Source organism: Macadamia integrifolia, chromosome 14 (genome assembly GCF_013358625.1).
Source record: "Macadamia integrifolia cultivar HAES 741 chromosome 14, SCU_Mint_v3, whole genome shotgun sequence".
Lineage (NCBI taxonomy): Eukaryota > Viridiplantae > Streptophyta > Magnoliopsida > Proteales > Proteaceae > Macadamia > Macadamia integrifolia.
In genome coordinates this window covers 11019540-11028192 of record NC_056570.1, presented here as the reverse complement: position 1 = coordinate 11028192, position 8653 = coordinate 11019540, and the positions used below count along the sequence as shown (strand labels likewise).

General features: G+C 36.1%; 2 long non-coding RNA genes across 2 annotated transcripts in view; both read right to left on the bottom strand.

The window, feature by feature from the left end:
• The window catches only part of LOC122061482, a 12723-nt gene extending 4144 nt beyond the window's left edge, over positions 1–8579 (bottom strand). Inside the window, exons 1-2 of the long non-coding RNA XR_006134656.1 lie at positions 8181–8579; positions 7097–7125 (exon numbers count right to left, since the gene is read on the bottom strand). This is a non-coding gene — a long non-coding RNA (uncharacterized LOC122061482). The remainder of the gene's footprint in view (positions 1–7096; positions 7126–8180) is intronic.
• Positions 906–4668, bottom strand: LOC122061483. Its single transcript, XR_006134657.1, has 2 exons — positions 4585–4668; positions 906–1204 (listed from the first exon to the last, which is right to left on the bottom strand). It is a non-coding gene; the product is annotated as an uncharacterized LOC122061483 (long non-coding RNA).
• Positions 8580–8653: the final 74 nt, after the last annotated feature.

Here is an 8653-nt window from a genome sequence, read left to right as displayed (position 1 = left end):
CTTTTTTTTTTTTTTTTTTTTGTCCATACTCCTCTGTTTATGGACTTTTATTCACATATCAGCAATATAATACCTTGATTCATACTCTCTACAAGTCCATTCACAAGTTTTCTTTTTTATTTCTTATTTATACATGAAATCCAGCAGAAATTTCCAGATTTTCCTCAAATTAGACCACATATAAAACCAGATCAGGAATTAAAGTGGGATTTCAAATTCTAGCCTCTAATTTGATGATCAAACCTCAAATTAGGCATGCATGCATGTAATCAATCATCAATTTCACCTTGCATGAAATTTTTAGACCTTACAACAGTAAATTTAAAATGGGTTTCCACCTTATTTACATGTAATTTTCTGTTTTAAGGAATTTATGTGAAAATCCTTACATTTCAATCCCATTCGGCCATGAAGCATGTAACCCAATTCAGATTCATAAGTTCCTTTCAATTAATTCATCAAAGAACAGTAAATTATACACTCCGAAATTCCCATGCTTGCTGAAATTTTCAGTTTTTCACTTCATCCTCCTATTTCAACCAAATCGGCCCAATCCCATTTCCAATTTCTGATTTTTTTTCTCACTTTTCAGGTTCATGCAAGTGAGATTCCTTACCTGTTTGCTGAATCCTCCAATTGCAGCCTTAGAAGGTTGATTTCCCTCTTCTTCCCTCTCCCTTCTTTCTCTTGCTGTCCGAGTGAGAAATGAATTACTAAGGTCAGTGGTGGCCTATTTATAGCACATCTTCCTTAGTGGAACATTCCACCCACTATGAATATAATATATGATATATATATATATATATTTATACATATACATTATGTCATAATGTTAATATATATATATATATATAATTAGTTTCATACTTAACTTTAAATTATATAATTATTACTGTAAGTTATCATTATTTAACTTATTTTATCATAATAATAGACTCATAAAAATAGGTCCTCATAACAGCCTGTCCTGTTCAGGATTCTCTAGCCGGTTGAGCTACACTTATTCTCCCTTGAGTCTGCTTAATTCCTTATCATCTCCAACCTCTATTAAAGGTTAATGTCTATCTGTTGCCCCACTTTTCTTGCTGATTCTTCCAACACTATTGGCCGAAGGCACAAGTACATGTTGGGCCATTCTTCCCTTCTTGGCATTCTACCATTTTCAGCCATGCTAGTGTTGGCCTCTTCAACCTGTTACTCTTGCCTGTTCACAGTTAATGTAAAGAGGTGAAATTAGGATGTTACATAATCTGGGTTTTAAAAAGAGCTGGGGAGAAAGAGATGTAAAAGTCCGATAGCAGAGGAGTATCAGGAAAAAAAAGGTAAAAAGTAAAAAAGTAGGGGAGTTTTAGTAAATTTAGGCCAAGTGTAGGGGAGTGATAGAAAATTCCCCCACCCCCAATAAGAGAGAGAGAGAGAGAGACAGAGAGATGAAGAAGAAGAAGACGAAGAAGAAGAAGACTTGTCGACCTATGTCGGGTTTGATCAATTAAACAAAATAGATAATAGATTTTGATATGATAAGTGTTCACCATGCACAGATTAGATAGGTTATATTCTTTTGTAAAATTATCTTGCACCACCCCTATGTTTAAACCTTATATGACATACCACCCTCATTTGCCCAAAATATCTAGTACGTACCCTGTTTTATGAAAAAAAAAAAATGACACTTAAATCCATTCTGTTAGATCAAAATTGTCAAGTGATGACATGGTAAGGTTGTTATTTTCTAAATGGCAAGTTTACCCATCAAATTGAAACAAAAATTGAAGTTTTAGTTGGATTGAAGCATTCTCCTCTGATTCAAGCGACCAAACATTCTCTTCCGATGAATCTCCTCCTCTAAAGACGAAGTTCACTAGAGGATTGCAACCTAACATAGCGCAAGCTCCGACAATGACATGGAGTGGGGAACATAAGGAACTTGGACGAGTATTTCAATTTTCCAAACTCTTCTTTCCATCGATTCCAATCTAGTTCCAGACCAGATGTTGAGAATTCTACTCTATAAAACCCATAGGAAAATGAAGATCTTGGCTTCCCCTTCCCTCCTCTATATCACCTCCCATTTTCTATGCACACCCCCACCCAAAAAGCCCTAGACCCCTACCCAGACCAGCCCAGCTCTGCCTACTACGACGACCCTGTTACTAACGTCGGTCGTGTCTAAGATTTCAAGACCCTCCACTACCTCCTCAACAAGCATAGCAAAGATGGATGCTTCAACACTGGCAACACCTTCAATTTCATAACCAACTACTACAATGACCTCTCCATCCTCGACACCCTAATCAGCACAATTTCCAATCTCGAAAAATGCTTCGCCCTTAAGGGTGCCTTCGATGCCCTAATTGCCTGTCTCTGCAAATTGAATGGAATCCAAAGATCTCGGTGTGTCATTGAGGTGATGATTCATGGCAATCACGGCATCAATGCCTGCACTTTCTACCCAATCCTCAACACCTTCACGAGGAAGAAGAAAATGGAAGAAGCCCATCACATCTTAGCTTTGATGAGAGAGACTGGGATCTCCACAGACGTCACTTTAATGAGACAGACTGGGACAACAGACCATTAAGGATGCATCAGTACTTGGTAAGTGCTAAAAACCATCCATTAGAAGTAACTACACTGTAGAATAACTTTAGGGTCTTTTCATTTTGATTTTCTAATTTTAATGTCAACCCTAATATAGATTTATTTTATTAAGAATAAGATATATATATATATATATATATGCATATTAACTTATCATCCACATGGACAAGTAGCTAACAACCTTAACTAACTAATTGTTGCTAATTAATAATTAACAAATGAAAGCTTTCCTAGTAAAATCATGGACCTTCTTTTTGAAATTTGTATAGCCTTGAGCATAAAGTACAAGAATAAAGTATGAAAAGAGAGAGAGAGAGAGAGAGAGAGAGAGATAGACTTGGGGATGAATTAGAGAGGGGAGAAAGAAGCCAAAATGTGGCTCTCTCGGCTCTCACATTCTATTTAAGGAAAATCAAAAGAGAAAAAAAAAAAAGGGAAGTATCATGGAGAAGAAAGAGGAGAAGGAAGAAGAAGAAGAAGAAGAAGAAGAAGAAGAAGAAGAAGAAGAAGAAGAAGAAAAAGAAGAAATAAAAGGAGAAAAGAAATCAAGGTTTCGAACGATTTTCAAGGTAAGAGTTTTTACCCTATGATTTAATTACTTTTCATGTTCTACTTGGAGATAGACCATGATTTAAATGTATTGAATATTGGATTATGGGTTTGATGAGAGAGAAAATAAGATTTTGACATTCTAAGAGTATTTTTTGGGTTGGATAGAAAAGTAGTCCAAGATTGTTCATATTATTGAACACAGTTAGGGATTGTTTTATGCTCTGAAATAATTATTAAGAGTACATACATGTGTTTATATGACCTCCTAAAAGTTTCATTAAATTTGGAGTTAATTTGATACTAGGATAGGTCACTGTCAAGGAAGTTTTATATACCCGAGAATGGAGGTAGTGATAGAGAAATATAGACTTCAAGATTTTATCTGATTTTTTTACAGTAAAAACTTTTATGAGTCTTCTAAATTTTTGAAAAAATTGTTAGTGATTTGAGTTCAGAAAAGTGGGTTAATGAACTTTTCAAATTTATTAGACAGAATTCGTTATAGTCTAAAGAGTGATTGATACCAAAGTTAAGTATGTTTTTCTGATGTTATTTTCTTATGAGACTTATATATATGAGTTAGGTTTCAATAGGATATAATTTCAATTTATTTGATATTCTAGATGTGCTTATTTTCTAGATATGGGGGCACATGTTCTAGCTTTATCCTATTTTCCCTTTGTTTGAATTGTTCTCAAGTGGGGGTTTTGCGAATATAGGGCTGATTTATAAGTGGCGGATGCTCACCCACTCCAATTAGCTTAGGTTTAGTGTGTTTAGTGGGTTAATTAAGACAGGATTACACAATGTACCCAAATTCCCCAATGTTCAAGTCTAGGTTAAGCTAAATTAGGAGATTTTGGTTGAGGATCCATGTGATGACCACCAATGGCTTATGTGATCACTCCAATCTATCATTCACATGTTTAATTTCATTTTCCCCAACCCAATGTCGGGTTAGAATGGTTGGTTATAGAGGATTTGGGCAAGGTTCCCTATTCTAGGGTAGGGAGGGTTTAGTTGCCCAATTTAGGATTTTAGATGGGGATTACATAGGGGATTATCCATAGACTCAATTGTGACCATTCCAACTTAGTCTAGGTGTACAACATCATTTCCCCAACCTAAGGTTAGGTTAGGATGTTAGGTCATAGACGATTTGGGAAAATTCCCAAATCCTAGGGTTTTGGGTTGCCAAATTTGGGGTTTTTCATATGGGAGGTTTTTTGCACTCAATGTGAGGGTTTGAGTAGCTAGGTTAGGTTCCCTGCATCAAAATCTCCCCACTTAATTAGTAGAATAGGTAGGTGGGCAGAGGGATTTCGATTAAGGTTTCCTCAACCTAGCCTAGGTTAAGAATGGGGTGAGAGAGAGAGAGAGAGAGAGAGAGAGAGGTAGCTACATTGCAAGTAAAGAGAAAGAAAAACTCACATTAGCTTGGTAGGTGATCCCCTTCATGCTCGCTTGCTCTCCTCATCGTTCTTCTTCTTCTCCGTCTCCTTCTCTTGCTCTAATTTGGTAGGTAGAAAAATGAATGGGCAAGAAATTCTATTTATAGCCACTTAAGTTGCCTAAGGACTATTTGGGAAAATGATGAGTTTTCACTCATTATTAGGTTAATCCATCACTTGGCACTAATGGGCCCACCTCGGGGTATTCCAATACATTAATCCATCCCTCAGCAGGTTGTACCAACCAATAGAGGTGGTTTGGGGTGCATGGGTGCGAGGGCCAGGCCCCATAGCCAAATAACCCAATTTTAGCCAGTACTCCAACCGAAGGATGTTCACCGGCTGATAGGCTATTTAAGTCCACTTTGGGTGGAACAAGGTCTATTGATTGTGCGAAGGGTTCCTCAGGTGTTTACAAGTGTGTGGGCCCTTTCTTGGTGCTTCTCATTACGAGGGTTCGGGTAAATTCCCCACCAATGGTAGACGACTTCTCGTGACTTCTTCGATGGTTTGTAGCCTTTCCATGCATTTAGCTAGGCAATCCACAAGATACCAATGGTTAACACCTTGGGTGCATCACCTATGTTAAAAAATTAAAATTTGCCCGGGGTTTTGTGCACGGGTGTAACATCAAATGTTGTTCTAGTAACCCAAATTAATCACGCTCACTATAGTCATACATGTGCCTTCCTTTCAAAAAGATTCACTGTTTCCTCTTTCGGTGTTTTAAAAGAGTCATATCACTATTAGTTTGGTTAAACGGGCTTGATGGCAATGGCAATGATAATGAAAACGATGATGGCGGTGGCGGTGGCGGTGGCGGTGGCAGTGGCAATAATGGCGACAACAATGACGGCAGACACCATTGCAATGACCGCCGCTTTACTTGAAGATAAAGGATTGATCAAACCATCAATCAATAGTGATTTGGGCAAAAAAATTTCTTTCATGCAAACTTGATGTAATAAAACATAAAATTCTAACTGGGTCTGGATTAAGTGATACTACTTGCACTGTATTTATCTTACGAATTATGTCAAAGATTTGTTACTGAAGTTGTATTTCCTCATTCAAGTTAGTGAGCTATTGTTCAATATACAAGATGTCTTCCAACAGGGTTGTACATCTACCTCCACAATTAGGGGCCATGATGGGTGATCCTCTCCTCCTAGTTTTAATACGAAATAATGCCACCCTCCAAAGAGGTGTTAAAACTCAAACCAGTAGAGTATTCACAAGTAGCTCTTTTAAAGAATAAATCTAGACATTCAGACCTATTACTGGTATTTTCACAATAAGATTTTATTTTCAAATCAAAATTAATTGATTTCAATGGGAGATTCAAGGTAACATGATAGCCTACAACTTACGTGAAATATATTTTTCTCAAATTTAGACTTTATGGTAGTGAAAAATATTCGTGAAAGTGACGGTATTTGCATAGGATAAGAATGGGATTGTTCGTTTTCTTTGCTATCAGATTTAATGAGTTTGTTTTCAAATAGTATTAAACTTGAAACAATATTGAAGCATTTTTTTTTTTTAAATGGGTAATAGAATTGCTTACTTGTTGCGCTTCCACTGTCTTCTGCTTTTGGGTAAAAAAATTGTTAATCATTATACCAAGATTTTGGGTGAAGTAGTAATTGAAGCATTCTATACTGGATAGCCACATATTTCTTAGGCTCCGTTTGGTTGCAATGCGAATTTGAAGGGAAGGGAAGTGAAATTTTCATACTTTAAAAAGAAATGTTTATAATCATTATCCCAAATGAATGTATAAACTTCTTAATTTTTTTAACCATATTTAGTAATGATATATTTTACATATTATAACAAAGGGATTTGGATGTAAAGTAAAGTGAAATTTTATACCCAAATATGGAATGATTTGAAGTTAATGTTAAAGTCACATGAGTAATGACTACATATATTTCTTTTTTAAGTATAAAAATTTCATTTCTCTTCCCTTCAATTCCCCTTACAACCAAACATAGCCTTAGTGAATTGTTATTGAATGCACAGGATATCTTCTGATTGGGTTGAGTGACTACCTTCACAATTGGGGCCTATTATGAGTGATCCTCTTCTCGTAACTTTAATACCAAATAATGCAACCTCCAAAGAGGTTTAAAACTTGTACCAGTAGAGTATTCACAATTAACCCCTTTAAAGAACAATCTAAGGCAATCAGACCTATTTTTCTATATTTTGACAATAAATTTTAATTTACAACTCAAAATTAATTAATTCTAGTGGGAGATCCTAGCTGATAGAATAGCCTACAAGTTATGTGACTTAGAGTTTTGTTGGATTTAGACTTTAAGGTAGTGATAAATACTCGTGAACTCAGTATATTTGCATAGGACAAGAATAGGATCTTTCCTTTTCTCCACTACTAGATTCATGAGTTTGAGTTCAAACAGTATAAAACTTGAAACAATATTGGAGCATCCCTTTTTTTTTATAAAAGGGATAAGAGAACTACTTACTTATTGTGTCTCCATCCACTGCTGCTTTTCTGTAAAAAAAATTGTTAGTCACCATGTCAGGAATTTGAGTGAAGTAGTAATCAAAGCATTTCAGGATGGACAACCACATCTTTCTTTCCTGGACTGGAAGACTATTTTGCCCATAACAAAATGCTCATATAACAATATTTATACCTATAAAATACACATAGAAGGGAAAGATGGAGAAATAGTAGTTGAAAAAAAATATATATAATATAATAAGATTTCACATGTTATTCTAGTAGCATGAAATAATCACCCTAATTATAGTCTTATATGAAGCTTTCCTTTCAAAACATTTCCTTGGTTTCCTCTCTGGTTGTTTTTAAAAGAGTTGGATATCTGCTATTTGGGCTAGATAGCAACAACAATGGCAATGGCAGTGGTGGCAGTGGTGGTAGTGGCGGCGATGACAGATACCATAGCAATGACCTTCGAAATTTAGCAGCGTCGTGTAGCGTGGGCTCCAAATATGCAAATCGGAGCCACGCCAATGGAAGTTTTATATTTAGGAGCGGTTCTCTACCAGATTTAAAAATAGTTCTTGTCTCAACATTATATTTGTGAGAGCCAAAGTTTTCTAAGAGTTCCCCATTTTTGGGACATGAATGTGAATTTGTGCTTATCTACAACAAATTCTTTTGATCCAATTCTCTTCTTTTTCTCCATTTGTCAAACCAAATTCTTGTATCAGCATAGATCCAGTACAATTGCTTTATTCAAAATCTAGAATAGCATATGTCATGTTTTGGGGTTAAGGAAGGCATATCAGAGTTTAGAATATGGATTGCATTGAAGCTCTTTAATAAATGGAACTCAAAAGCATAATACACAGCCCAGATATCTCATTTTTTAGGTTCCAAATCTCTTTGTTGCCCCTTGAAAATATTTTTTTAATTTTACAAACTAGAAGAAAGCATTAAGCTTGCACAAGTTCACATTCAGGGAAAAGAAAACCACAAGTGAGAAAAGAAAACACCAACAGAGAATAACAATTTAGGGAAAGGTGAAGTAGACTTATAATAAAGGAAAAAAAATAGAGAGAAACAGAGAGAGGTTTTACCCAACAATTATGGGTTCCAAATCGAGCTCCAATAACACTATCGAGCAACAATGACGTGATTTCCCTCTTGGAGGAGAGTTGCAGTAAAATGATTTACATTTCGGAAGAGAGTTGTAGAAAAAATCAGACATCCATCGCTAGAGAGAGAGAGAGAGAGAGAGAGAGAGAGAGAGTCACCTGCAATGGAGGAGGTAGCCATTCATACGAGTTAGGGTTCCTTGCAAGCGTCTGACACCAGAAGCGTTCTCAAACACCCACCTGCTCGTAGAGTCGACGTTCACATGTGATCTATTTCCACATCAGAGCAGTTGGGAACAGGGTTTGCAGGAGAGACAGATGACCAAAATTGGATACGGTTGTAGTTAGAGGGTCATTTTTTTTTTCTTTTGGGGGTGGGGTTTATCAGGAATAAGATAAGGACTATTGTAGCACTTGTTTGTTCAAGTTATGAAAAGAACAACCAAAATGCCTTT